This window comes from Pan paniscus, chromosome 5 (genome assembly GCF_029289425.2).
Source record: "Pan paniscus chromosome 5, NHGRI_mPanPan1-v2.0_pri, whole genome shotgun sequence".
Taxonomy (NCBI): Eukaryota; Metazoa; Chordata; class Mammalia; order Primates; family Hominidae; genus Pan; species Pan paniscus.
Genome location: NC_073254.2, coordinates 118,542,694 through 118,557,781, shown reverse-complemented (window position 1 = coordinate 118,557,781; position 15,088 = coordinate 118,542,694).

Below are 15,088 nucleotides of genomic sequence, written 5' to 3'. Positions count from 1 at the left end.
CAGTTTGTGGTAGGTAAGGTAACAAAGACATGACTGAGAAATATGCCAGACTAGGAGCTTTTGAGTATCTAGGACACCTGAGAGATGAAAGGAGAAGGTTCTGGAAGAGCTATGAAAGAAGAATCAAGAGATGATTTGGCTTAGTCCATGTCTCATAGGGTATAAAATGATTAAATAAGTTATGATTAATATAGAGCTTCAAACAGTCCCATGATATTGTTCTACTCCACTTCTTTCTCTAATCCTGGGGACCCAATAAGCAGGCTTCCTTGTCCTAAGAAGGGACCTGATGGGGTGAGGAGCCTCATCACATTCCCTGTTCTATACTCGTTCCATGGAGGATTTGGGGGCACTTACAAGTGGGGCACTGCAGTAGAACTTTAGATGACATTCCCAGTGCAGGAATCAGGTAACCTATTTGAATTTTCATCTTACACTTGACTTCAAATAATACCTATATGAATTTTTCTGTTTAGGCTCTTTTCAGAAATATTTCCTTCTCCATGACACATTTGTGATTCTGCATCCAAAGGCCTCTTTTAAGGACATGATATAGATTCTATCATCTGCCTTCATGTCCAGGTCTCTCTTCTTCCCACTCTTTTTGGTGTGAGAATGGCTAGGTAGACATTGGGCAAAGACAGGCTTGGGATACCCCATCTGGGTTATAGGAGCTTGGTTCTAGGCATTAAACAATTGTTGAGTAAAAAATAGCAAAAGGCAAAGAAAAGATTCTGTAGTAAAATTTTCTCTAATTAAAAAAATAAAGATTATAAAAATATACAACATAAAGAAATCTTAAACATAAGAATAAAAGACTAGACATCATGGAACAAAGTGTTGCATTTAGTTCAAAAGTCTAGCTGAGGAGTTTAGCTATGAGCTCCAAGCTATAAACTTGCTGAAGGCCAAAGTTAAAAATGGATGGAATATGAAACATCTTTGCTTAAAAATGATAAGGTTTACTTTTTACTTAAAAGTGAGTCTATAGCCCAGATGCCAAAAGGAATTGATCATAGATGTCTACCCTACATGATGTCTTTCACATATAGGTACACAATACATTTTTGCTGAATGTAGAATGGAGTACCACTTGGCATTTGTACCATCTGAACTTGCATCCCATATGTTTAGCTTTGCAATTATTTTAGAAGTAGCAATATTGACCAGGCGCGGTGGCTCACGCCTGTAATCCCAGCACTTTGGGAGGCCGAGGCAGGCAGATCACAAGGTCAGGAGATTGAGACCATCCTAGCTAACACGGTGAAACCCTGTCTCTACTAAAAATACCAAAAAAAAAAAAAAAAAATTAGCTGGGCGTGGTGGCGGGCGCCTGTAGTCCCAGCTACTCGGGAGGCTGAGGCAGGAGAATGGCGTGAACCTGGGAAGCGGAGCTTGCAGTGAGCCGAGATCGCACCACTGCACTCCAGCCTGGGCGACAGAGCGAGACTCTGTCTCAAAAAAAAAAAAAAAAAAAAAAAAAAAAAGAAGTAGCAATATTTGCCTATAACTCGTACTGCGTTCTCATCCTCCTTTTCCTCCTCCTTTTTCTAAGAAAACATAGTTGACTCATACTCAAATAAATGATCGTTTCCAGCTTGGCTGATATATTTGGTCAGTTAAAAAAAAAAAGTGACAGGAACAAGATACAGATAGTTTCTTCTACCAACTTTAACATTTAGTATCATGGACTTGCATTAACAAATATTGAAAAGCAGTAAATTTGTACTTGTTTTTATGCCAAACCCTATTGATTTCCATGTGACAGTCTATGTAACAATTATGTAACAGTGACAGTAATTCAATAGAGAAATGTGGAAGGAATAGTTGAAGCATTTTCTGTTTTATCAATATATGAAAAATAGTACTTCATTATTAAAAACAAAAATATAATGGACTGCTTCAATCCTATGTAGGTTTAAATCCAACTAAGAGTCAAGAAAACCTATCTATATATATGGTAATTCTATAAATCTTATTTTCAAAATTATTAAAGATATACATATGAAATACATAATCATGGTTATTTTGGGTGTGTATATGTCTTCGTAATTTAGATCACGTATTTTACCTGTAAAACAATCTTTGAATATTTGTTTTTCATCCTATGATATTTTTGAACAATTTATTATATTCAAGCAGTTTCTCAGGATTTGGCATAACCTGGACATTATGAGTTTTATGGTTTTTCTCCTCCCATTTGCCTCTAAAATTAGATGTAACAGTTGCAAGTAGTCCCCCTCTACGTACTTCCAAAGTCATTTTCTTATAGACACACGAATGTCTTCTAAGATCGATCACACCTGGGTTTCTGTGTGCCAAGTTAAAAGGTGCTTGGTGAGCTCACAAAGTGGAATGCAAATTGGAAAAGGAAGTGAACTAGGAAATACATGGACATAGATTATATACATAAGCTTCTTTGCACTGAGATGATTTTGCAAAGTAGGCGAGCATTTTTGGTAATTTGGTTTTTGATACGTGGTAGAGACATATGTGCCTAGTTCTTAAAGCATCAGAATTAATTAGAAACTTTTTAGAGCTTTTTAGGGTAGCCCACAGGTTTATTACTAAAACAAGGCTGTTTAGCACACCATTAGAATCTCTTGAAAACTGAAGTTAAATATGAGCCACATTTTAACTGCATTTATAAACCAATTTTACATTTTATCGTCAAAATGTTGTCCTTTTCATTACTTAGGGTTAGGGCAATGACAATCACATTTATTATAGCTGCCAAAACATTTGCTTGCCACTTCAAGTCTCCTGGCTACTTTGCTCTTTTCTAACTTGCCTCTTTTAAGTCATATTCAATCCTAGAACTGCTTTTGAACAATTCATTTTTTTGCCTTAGAAACTGCATGCTTAGAGCAAAATAACTGGGGCATAAGCTAACAATCCAAATAAATTTGGAGGGGGATTTCAGAAAATTTGGTCAATATCATACTTAATTTCTTAAGCAATGCTTTAATCATGTGAATTTCCCTCTTAAAACATCAGGGAGAGGTTCTTTTATCTACACTTTATCCATTGGCTATCCAAAAGTGTGTAGTAAAGTGACAGGGCTGATGAAGAAATGATTTTTACCTGTTGACTCGGAGACATATTCTATGAAACAGGCAGTCAGTCCTAATAATTGGGACTCTCAAACACTCAAGACTCATTTTCTTAAACTGATAATAGACATCTACATAGCTTCTTCAATTCAACTGACTACCTTGGTTTGATTTCTTACACTGAAGCAACAAATGTTTTTAAAGTTCCTCCAAATTTAATAAAATATATGGCTGAAAACCATTCACTCCTGATCTTCAGAGGACTTGTTAAGATTAGTTTAACAGAACACCAAATACTGTATTTATAGGAAACTGAATTGTATTTTTATTTGGAATTTGGACCAAAATACTTTTATAATTCCAAAATCATATTGAAATTGATAATACTATAGGCTAGTTATAGCTTTTTCTACCTGAAGAGGATAGAGAATGAGGCTTTTATTCCCATTTTAATAATGTTGGAGGAAAGGTTATGTTGCCATCTTCTAGGGCACTGTGAACCTCAGTGACCTGTCTCTTCAATTGTCTTGATGGCTGGAAAAGGTAACTTAAAATATATCCTTTGAGTTTTTTTAAAAACAAATAATTCTCTGAGTTTTCAATATGATTTAAAATTATGAGTAATTAATGTATTTGTATCTTTACCAGGGAAATTAGTCTTGCAGACTTTCTTTAAATAAGTTCTGATTAACCAAAGGATTAGTAAAATGTGCTTACTTCACACCATTTTCTGACAATCTACAGCAAAATTAAGGCAAATGTTATTTCGGAGAGTCCGCTAACTGGTCATATAACCAACATTTTAGTTAAATTTCTGCCAGCTGAACTGTAAAAAATTAAAGATCCAAGATAAAATGTGCTCCCATGCTTCAAATCTGACCAATTCCATTATGTGCACTATTGAAGTATGAAGGCTTTCTCCTTGATCAAAATGCTGGTGAGAATCTATACCCTTTTTTTTTTCTGTCATGAGTACTCTTGCTATGAAAAAAAGAGTAGGAAGGCCAAATGAAAGACTGAAAAAAGCAGCCATAAAGTGACTTTTTACATTTTTTTAAGTAGGTCACAGTAAGGTATATTATTCTTACTGCAAAAGTCAGGTTAAGCCTCTCAATTAAGAAAAGATGCATTTATAGAGCTCTTCCATTTTTATTGATTTTTGATGTCATTTTAAAAATGATGAATAACCATATTGTAGGAAACTGGACCCAAGGAGCATTTCTTTCCTATCTTTAGCTACTGCCAAAGAGCATGGTTCTGGCATCTACAGGTCTTGGGAGTATTACCTTGTAGAGCAGCTGGGATGATCAGCCCATGAGGAAGGGTCATTGTCTTTGACATTTATGGATATATGAGTGTCCTTGTCCTGGTGCTCTGCTATACACCTGAACATAACCTATGCTTCAGACAAAAGCAAGGTCTCTCATTTGGAACAAGGATAATCTGCTTAAAAATCTAAATCTCTAATAAATGGCTGACGTGTGCAAGAATATCATAGTACATAGCTCTTTGTAAGGTAATTTTAAAAGAAAATGGTACGCATTTTGCTCAGCCAAGCAATCTGAAAGTTCAAAAGGTAAGAAGCACTTCTCAGCATGAAACTGTCAAACATATTTGAAAAGAAAGTTAATTACAATTGGCATTTTCAAGCCTTCTGCTGGCCATGGCTATCTTACTGAAAGGTGACATTAGTGACATCCATTGTATAGGGGCTGAGAAATGAAGAGTATCAAAAAACTGAAGCTCTGCATTTCTGTAACATAGGATGAACAACCCCAGGGTGCTGGTTTTTTTGTAGACATTTTGTAGCTTTGTGCATGTAAAGTGATTGAGAATAGGTACAAACTAGATAGAGAGAAAATAGTGTTATTCCAAAGAGGTCATCTGAATTCATCCTTTCCATGGGAAAGAGATTGGAGAGGATTGATGGTCACACAAAAACACCTTCTAATTTTGCTCACCTCTGAGTTTTCCTGGGTGGACTTAGATTTCCCTTTGATGACTTCTTGGTTACTTTTTAGCTATGTTTTTTCTCAGAGAGAAAGAAAGAAAGAAGAAGGGAGGGAGGAAGAAAGGAAGGAAGAAGGGAGGAAGGGAAAAAAGGAAGAAAGGCAAGGAAGGAAGGAGGAGAAGAGGGAAGGAAGGAAGGAGACATCTAATCATTCAGATGAGTTGAGCTTTGGCTAGCTCCCAAAGAAATCTGATAGTAGAATATGACTAATCTTTTATGTGTTTCTAAGCTGACAGGGGAGTGAAATGCCAGTTGGGTTCTGAATGACCCTCAGCAAAACCAATAAACTTTAGTTGTTATTTATCATTATGTTGACCTGTAAATATTCACCTAAAACTGGATTATGTCTATGCCATTTAGTGGATAGGGTGTTGGAAATAAGAAAAGCTAACAGAAGAAAATGGACCTTCTCCCAGGGGTATGAATTTTATTTGGAGTTTTGGGGAAAAGTATTTAATATTTAAGTAAAGGCATATGTTATAGGAGTAGAATGCAAACATTCACATCTATGTTTCAGATAAATTGAGGCATCTCAAAGAATTGTTTTGCTTGTGTGTGTTGCTTCAACTGTTCCACAGTTCCCAAGAATACACATTTCATTTCCTCATTCACTAGGAAAGTTTTGTGGAAATTTTGATTGTCACTGAATTTTAAGGCTGCAGTTATTAGTTAGAAGTCATTGAATAAAAATTGCTGCACTGTGCAGTTTAGCCAATTGTTTAAATATTCCCTTAACAAAATCCACATTATTGTTTTATGCACACCTTTAGCCCTTGGTAACTATAAGGGGCATTGGGATACACACTGGGAATCTTCCATAAGTCAGAAAGTTTTAAGTAAATAAACATGGAAGACAAAAGAGGTCACTCTGAGCCAGCTCGTTGGCCAAAAGCAGTATAGCAAGCATAGAGCTCCAGGTAGGTATGAGTAAGACACACAATTTTTAGTATATTTAGGATAAGAACAATTTTTAGTAAAAAGTTGTTCAAAGCACCAAGTCACACAAAACAGCATTTTTACAGTGTTCTTATAGGACCTAAATTAATATAATTATTCTTATTTGGGTAAGAAACTAATGATATGGTGATACTATTATCAATATATGTGAAACATTTGTTTGACGTATAGCATCATACTATTTTTCTTGTTAGCCAACCCAAGACAAATAAAAGTGAGTATTGAGAATTACCACAGTGTTCTAACCATACAGATGTCATAAGCTACCAATGCTTTTTGATTAAATTACCAGTGTGAGGTAAGTACTCCAAAGTGACAAATGAAATATGCCCTAATTTTCAATTGCACTTTGTAGTTTGTTTAGTATTAGATATTAGGCACTCATATTTGAATTACCATAGTCAATTAGAAAAAAATTGCTTGACTTATGTCTTCAAAAATGCCATGTTCACATGTTTTCATGCAGCTTTTATTAGTTTGCCTTGTCTGAGTACCCAATTGTAATGCATGAACCTAAACTTTCTGCTCTGAATAGTGATGTAAATATGGACTCTTCCAGTGGTATACTGTTTTGCTCAAATGTAAACGTCCCAGAACAATACAACAAAATCTGTAAGCCAAGTGGTTTTTGAAACTATTTTCAAGGTTTAAATGGTAATATAAATAAATTCTGGGAAATGACAAAGTCATACACATTTTACAAATACCATATAGAGCCAATATTATAAAGTCCACCCTCAAAGGGAATATGTTTATTCAGTTTAATGAGAAATTTATAATTTTGGATCCCGCACGTTCCTTGATAGAATGAGTAAAAAATAGCCACTGGGCTGAAGCAAAGGTATTGACGGTACTAGGAATTAAAAAATCAAACTTGAACTACATTTGTTGCCATGCCAAACAAGATACTAAAAAAATACTCTGAGACAGAAATCAACAAAGCTAATTTTGTTTTTTTCTGTCTTTGTAGGGATATGACAGTCAAAGAAGGAACTAGCAAGTGACATCTTAAGAAAGTTAGGATTAGAACGCATTGGATCTGGGCGCTAGTTTACAGAAGCTTAGTCTTCTTGTTTATGCCTCAGGAAGTAATAACAGTATTAATCTATCTAATAAATGTTTATTGAACACCTACTATGCACTAGTCACTGCTCCAGGCCCTGGGGATACAGCAGTGGGAATGAAAAAGCGGACAAAATCCCTTGCTCTCATGGAGCATGCATTATAGTGAGGAGAGAGTCAATAATGATTTTTTTAAAAAGAAAAACACTCATTTATAAGATGGTGATGTGTGCTCATTCTATCTTGATTTCATCACTCATTTGAAAATGTAGGTATGTTGCTGTGTGATTCTAATTCTTATGGCTTTCAGAAAAGTTACAAACTAGAAAAGCCCTATTATAGCTATTAGAAACTTCTTAACTAGGAATTGTTCTGTTCAGATGAGAGAAAAGGTTATATATTCCAGTAAAAACTAGAAAGATATTTTAATCTTATTTTAAATACTATCTTGAGCCATTTTTGAGACTGAAATGCCATACAAAATATGCTCTTTAATTAATGTCTAATACATTTGAAACGTTTACATAGAAATTATAATTTCCATTAAATGCATGATGTATTAGGCAAACTTTGATACACCTTTAATTTTTATATCTAATATTTAACACTTCGATTTATTTTTTTTTCAGATTGGAGGATTTTATGAAATGCTTTAAAAATAAAAATAAAACTTTCTTCTCCATTATGGCTAGGAATCATCATTATTATCATTTTTGGTAGCATGTAAATCTGTAGTGGTTCTTATTACAGTCAAGTAGCAGTTACTGGTGAGGGCACAGATGATCAGTTTTAGACTTGTGTGCTGCTGAATGCAGCCAACAACGCGCTCATCATGAGTCTAACAGATTTTTCTGCTATTCGGACCACTGGGAACCTTATGAACCAGTTAGCTCTGCCCTCCTTCTTGTGACAAAGTGCCAACATTGTCAACATCCAGGAAACCAAGTACCAGAATCATTTGCTATTGCAATTAGCTTACTTTCAGAGTATAAAACAAAGAAAAGTAATAATTTTTTTTTCAGTCTCTAGGCTTTAAAAGCTCTGAAATTTTCTGGCAAAAATTTCCAGCCAAAAGCTAGGAATATACTTAATCTGAAAATATGAGATAATTGTATGTCTCTCTCTCTCTCTTTCGCATTGAGGGGTGAGGGATGATTTCTCGCTTATATAGACAACCCCACAATTTTCCATAATTTTAGAATTGGAATAGGCCCCAACTCCTTCATTTTACAAATAAGGAATATGGGGTCCAAAAGTTCGGTTAACATCCCAAAGCTAGGGAATAGCAGAACTGGTCTCTAGTTCTAAGTTCCTGATTTGTAATCTAGTTATTTTATTATCCCATTCCTGTTGTCCCTGCTTGCATTATATTATACTTTTGCTTATATGTTTAGACATCATGAGTTAACTGAACATGTCAAATTAATAGAATATCATCTCTCTTAAGGACAGATTTTTTTTTCTTTTTTGTTCATGATTCTATTCTCAGTACCTAAACAGTGCTTGAGACATAAGAAGTGCCCCAGAAATATATGTAGGAGGAGATTAATGGTGATCAAATTGGTGCATTAGTGATTGGTCTACAGTTAACTTATTTTCTATTTTGCCAAAGCTACCCCAGAGAGAATTATAAATTCTACTGGGAAAATAGTAAATTAACTGAAAAGACTCAGTTAGTAATGAATGGGGAAGTTAATGCTGGGAATACCATTTAGTTACTCAGAATTTGACCAAGCTTGACAAAATGCTCAAAAGGTAGTGTGAAACATGATAAAGCAAACGAACAGTGATTAAGACAAGAATGAGAAACATTGCAATGGCGAAAATGTATTTTACGTTTATTTTGATGAAGAAAGTTGTAACACATATATAATTTCCCTTTCCTATATTTTTGTAAGGTAAATACTGAAGGTATGTTTTCATTTTGAAAACGGAAGTCTGTAATCCGTAGAAGTCAAACCATTTGTCTGAAATTAAAGAAAATCAGAAGAATGGCTGGAAAAAAGGAAAGGCGTGGTCTCACTATAAGTTCAATTCTGCTTCCATTTAGACCATGCTGCTTCTGGTTTGGTTTAATCAAAACAATAAAATCTGTCAATAGGCCACTGGCTGAGCTTTAAACACTATTTTAGGCAGAATAAAGAAAGTGCATAATCATCTCTGTTCTTGACAGTCTTCACAAATGAGAAAAGAAATTCAAAGCTTTAGCTCCATTGATATTTGAAACATGACTGTTTAAGGTCATACCTTAGTTGCTGAGCAATAGAGGAAGTATAATTGAAAACAATGACTGACTCTGCAAAACCCACAGAAGAGATCCACAGTGCATTGCAATCAGATGTGTGCTGGAGAAGTCACCATGAGCTGCTGTCTGAGTGATGACAGAGTGGCACAAAGCTGAAGGCTAACTTCTGCTGTTAGATTCACATTCACTGTCTCTTTTGAAAACAACCTGGGCTTAGATGCTACTTCTGAAACCAGAATTTTTTTTTTTCACTGAATTAATTTATCCTCTACATCATGAATCACAAAAACACATTTTTGCTTGAGCACAGACATAAAATATAATTCACTTCCTTTGTTGCTGTCCAGAAATGCCCTTCAAAGCACTTTGGGCACAATTGTCAAACAAGCATGATTTACTTTATGTGTGATGCTTTTGCTCAAAAGTAGGAATTTTCTTTGTGTTTTCCTTAGAAAGGACTACTACATTTCTTTACCCCTCTTCTGCAACCCTAGTGCCCTCCTCACTCCCACACCCCCACACAAAGACACTCCTTAATTGTATTACTGTTAGGCTGACCTCCAACCTCAACTAAAATGAGGACAAGGCTAGTTTTGTGTTTCGTGGGATAACAATTTATGAGCAATTAAAAATGAAGGGACACAAAGCATTCATCACAGTCTCAGCTAGACAGGCAGCTGAGGTCAAAGGCTCTAGCAATGAAGTGTGCACAATATATTTTTATTTCTGTTTTCACTAAGAAGGAAACGGGTTAGCTAAAAATTATGGCATGCAGCCTCCAGTTCAAAATAGGTGCACTTAATCTTTGGAGACAGTTCACGCTTGGCCAGATAGGTTATGACAGTGCATGCAAAGACACACACACAAACGCACACACACGCAACCCGAGTACCATGCAATATGATGTGGGAAAATGAAACATTTTGCTAGTTTAATTCACATACACTTTCTAAAAGAAAACTGTGCTGAATAAATATTCATTATGATTTTATAGCCAAATATACAATATTTCTCTCCTCTTGCCCCTATTATGGAAAACAAAATAGAAGATTTTAAGGTGTAATTCCTCTTGGCACATTTCTCAATCTGTTTGGAATAACATGAAAGTCTTATAATTTTATTTTCCTGGAGCATCAATGGTATATTACATGAAGGTTGAGATTAATGTCTTGCATGCTGAGCTTCAGTCAGTTACGTATCAAAGCACTGCAGAAAATGCCTTTCAATGGATTGCTGTTGGTTTTTAGAATTTTTTTTCTTTCCTGAAACACTACAGTATTCAAATATGACACTGATATTCTGATTTGAGGTCTTGGCCTGGCACAGGTAAAAATATTAGTGAATTGACTGTTAGATTATGCTATTAATTGACCTTGCTGTTGTTTTATAATGTATCCAGTTGTCAGAAAGAAAAAGATCTATAGCAAACAAATCATCGGTTTTTATTCTACATGTAGGTTTGCCCACTTAACCAAAGTACTGCCATGTCAGAATAAACAAGAACTAAATGGTAATGATTGTTAGGATTAGATGCTACCAAGGGGGTGGCAAGTTCACTTGTAAAATTTTCAGATGATAGGAATAGAGAATTCACTATCACAAATTGAGTCTTTTACTTTCTTCAGTAATTTTCTATCAGAAAGCAAAGTACATTTTAAAAAAGAATTCAATTTGCACCTAAACAATATCACTTTGCTAGAAGATAAAGATTAAAAGCTACCAATAGGCAGGCTTGATGGCTCATGCCTGTAATCTCAGCACTTGGGAAGGCCGAGGTGGGCAGATCATCTGGGGTCAGGAGTTCAAGACCAGCCTGGCCAACATGGTGAAACCCCATCTCTACTGAAAATACAAAAATTGGCCAGGCATGGTGGGCAGCGCCTGTAATCCCAGATACCTGAGAGGCTGAGGCAGGAGAATTGCTTGAACCCGGGAGGCAGAGATTGCAGCGAGCTGAGATCACGCCACTGCAGTCCAGTCTGTGTGACAGAGCAAGACTCCCTGTCAAAAAACAAAAAATAAAAATAAAAATAAATAAAAGCAACCAATAGTCAACTCAGATTAACACAACCTTTCTCTCATACTCAGGGTTTTTCCCCCAGTGACATTCTGAAATAAATTGAGTGTTTAAAACAATATCACTTTTTCTTTTAAATTTAACTAACTAAATTATCATTAAAATGTCACTTAAAACTAAATTAGCCTAATTATTCACAATTTAAGTTGTTAGTGACTGTGGAAGCTATTGTGTTTATTTATTTTTGTTTTTGCCAAAATTGTTATGAGCTTCTAGAATAAAGTGTAATGTTAAAGGAATAAAAGATAAGGAGAAAAAAAGAAAGGAATGAAAGAAAATTTAAAAAATCAGAATTCTGTTATTTGGAAGATTTTCTCTTCAAGAGTGATGAGAAGATTTTCTCTTCAAGAGTGATGAGAAGTCAGAATTTGTCAGTGGAAGGATCTGATTTGTGCACTCTGCTACACATCCCATGGGATACAGAAAGCCTTTGAGGACAGACAAATAGGAGACTGATTTATATTAAGTAGACCTAAAATCTGTATCTTCTGTTAGTTTAATAAACCTGAACCTAAACAACGCAAAAGGAAAAAAAAATCTGTTTCCCATGCATATCAAACTACAGAGATTATACAGTTTCACCATTGACAACAGACTTACTTTCTCTCTACCAACCCAGCCCACTCTTAAGCTACTTCCCTGACTCCATCCCAAGTTTGTGCCCCTCCTCTGAGCTGATATGGATATATAGTCATCTCCAACATCCTTAATTTATTATTCTAAACCATCAGTCTCTGTGCCTGTTCTTCTTAGCTTTAGCCTCTTTGGAGGCATATTCAAATGCTTTATCATTATACCTACCCCTTGACATACAGCCCTATATAATTATAAAATATCATAATACTCCTTGCAGTAAGCTTGGAAAATACAGGAAAACACAGACAAAATACATTTCTGACAATCATACCATCCAATGATTATTACTTATAACATTTTAATGTAAGTGCTCCTAATGTTTTCTTCTATTTATACAATATTTTTAAGTAACAGCATACACTACCTTTTTTTCTTTTGCTCTGTGAATATTGTTAATTACTTTGATTTCCTAATGTTTAACCAACCTTGAATTCCCGAGATAAACTGAACTTTGTCATGAGGTACTATCCTTTACATTAATTGCTGAATGTTATTTATTATTATTTTGTTACTGGTTTTTGTTTCTTCATTCGTTATAAATACTCATCTGTAATTTAATTTTTTTGTAATGTCTTTGTCAGATTTTGGAATCAGAGTTTTGCTGGCCACATAAATTGAGTGCAAAAGTGTTTTCTCCTGTATTTTCTAAGAATGATATATATATATTTTTTTACATACATGTATTATAAAAATTATCATTGAAACCATTTGGGCTAGTATTTTTCTCAGTGGAAAGCTTTTGATTATAAATTCAATTTCTTTAATTGATACAGAACCATACAGACTTTTTATTTCCTGTACTAGCTTTAGTAAGTTATGTTTCTTAGGAGTGTGTCCATTTCACCTAAGTTGTGGAATTTATTGAATAAAGTTGTATATAGTATTTCCTTGTTATCATTGTCATGTTTGTAGGACTTGTTAAGACTCTTTCATTTCTCATAGTTTTTTTTCTTAATGAGTCTGGCTAGGGGTTCATAAATTTTACCAATCATCTGAAAAAAGTCAACTTTTGACTTTATTGATTTTATCTATTATTTGTCCATTTTTAATTTTAATTTCATCTTTTATTTTATTACTTATATTGCATAATTTACTTTGTAATAAGTTAACAACTTAATTTGTTCTTCTTTTCCTAGCATCTTAAAAGGGAAGCTTAGATAATAGATTTTGTACTTTTCTTCTTTTTTAATATGGTAGCCTCTCCTTATCTGTGGGGGATATGTTCCAAGACCCTCAGTGGATGCTTGAAACCTCAGATAGTACAGAACCCAATACACTACGTTTTTTCAATCTGATAACGAAGATGGTTGCTATGTGACTAACTGATGGGTAGGGTCTATATGTGGATATACTGGATAAAGGGACGATTCACATTCCAGGCAGCACAGAGCTGGACAGCATGAGATTTCATAATGCTACTCAGATTGGTATGCAATTTAAATCTTATGAATCATTTATTTCTAGCATTTTCCATTTAATATTTTCAGATTTTTTTCTTTTTAAATTTTTAAATTTTTAATTTTTATGGGTAGATGGTAGGTAGATATATTTATTGGGTACATGAGATATTTTGATACAGACATACAATGCATAATTAATGCCCTTCTGTCACATTTTTTTCCTATTTTCCAATGAGGCAACTGTGGCTTGAGAGGCAATAATTTGCCCAAGATCTCATGGCCTGTAGGGTACAGAGCTTATAATCTACCCACATCCACCCATATAGTTTAAATCATTTCTCAATTATTTATAATACCTAATAAAATGTAAATGCTATGTTAATAGTTGTTATACTATATTGTTTTTATTTATTTGTATTATTGTACTGAGTTTTTTCTGAATATTTTCAACCTGTATTTGGTTGAACCTGCAGATGTGTTGTGGAATCTGCAAATATTGAAGTTTCACTTTGTACACGTCAACATCTTTCTTTTGAAAACTATGTAACTGTAATTGACAGAACATTCCACCTACTGACTTATATACAAGCTGTTTTAATATGACGATTTGGTTGACTGTTTTTCTTATAGCAAGCATTGCTGTACTCAGCACACATTTGACATTACATGCACAGACCAAATTCCAACAGATAGCTGGATTTACTGTTGGTACCTTTTGATTTTAGTAGATACGACTTTAATTATACTCCATATAATGTTTTACCAATAGACATCTTCCAACAGTTCACAAGAAGATGTTTTAACCCAGACACTGGCCAACTGTAGTGTATATTGACATTTTAAACTTTTACCAGATTAATGGATAAAATAAGGTATTTCATTTGCTGCCTATTTTGAACTTCTTTAACAACAAGTAAAAACCTGCCAAAGGTTTTTCCAAAGAGGATGTGCCATTTTGATTTCAGTTCCTATCAGCTAGGTATGAAAGTTCTGGTTGCTCCAAATATTTGCCAATATTTAGCATTTTAAATATTTTTAATTTTACCCACTCTAGTGAAAGCAAAATATTAGCACATTGTGGTTTTAACTTATTTCTCTGATGACTGATAATATTGAGCTTACTTTCTTGTGCTTATTTACCAGGCACATATCTTTCTTAGTGAAATGTCTATTCAAATCTTTTGACTATATTCTTATTAGGTTGGTTATTGAGTGGAAGAGCTCTTTGTATATTCTGGATACAAGTCTTTTAACAGATATACGTTTTGCAAAAGGTATCTCCCAGTTTGCAGCACATCTTTTCATTTTCATAACAGTATTCTTTCAAATATAAGAGTATTAAATTTTGAAAAATTGTAATTATCAATTTTTTTCTGTTAATATTTCTGATCTTTGTGTACTTTTTGAAAAAATATCTGATTAAATGGAAGTCAGAAATATTTTCTCCTATAAAGTTTCTAGCTCTAGAGTTATACAGCTCTAGTTTTTATGTTAATGTCTATGATCATTTCAAGTTCATTTTTGTATATGATATTAAGTAAATACCAAAGTTTATTTTTTGTTTCTTTTTTTTCCAGTTTTTGGGGGTTTTTTTGTTTGTTTGTTTGTTTGTTTTTTGCAAATGGATACCTAACATTGCAGCACCAT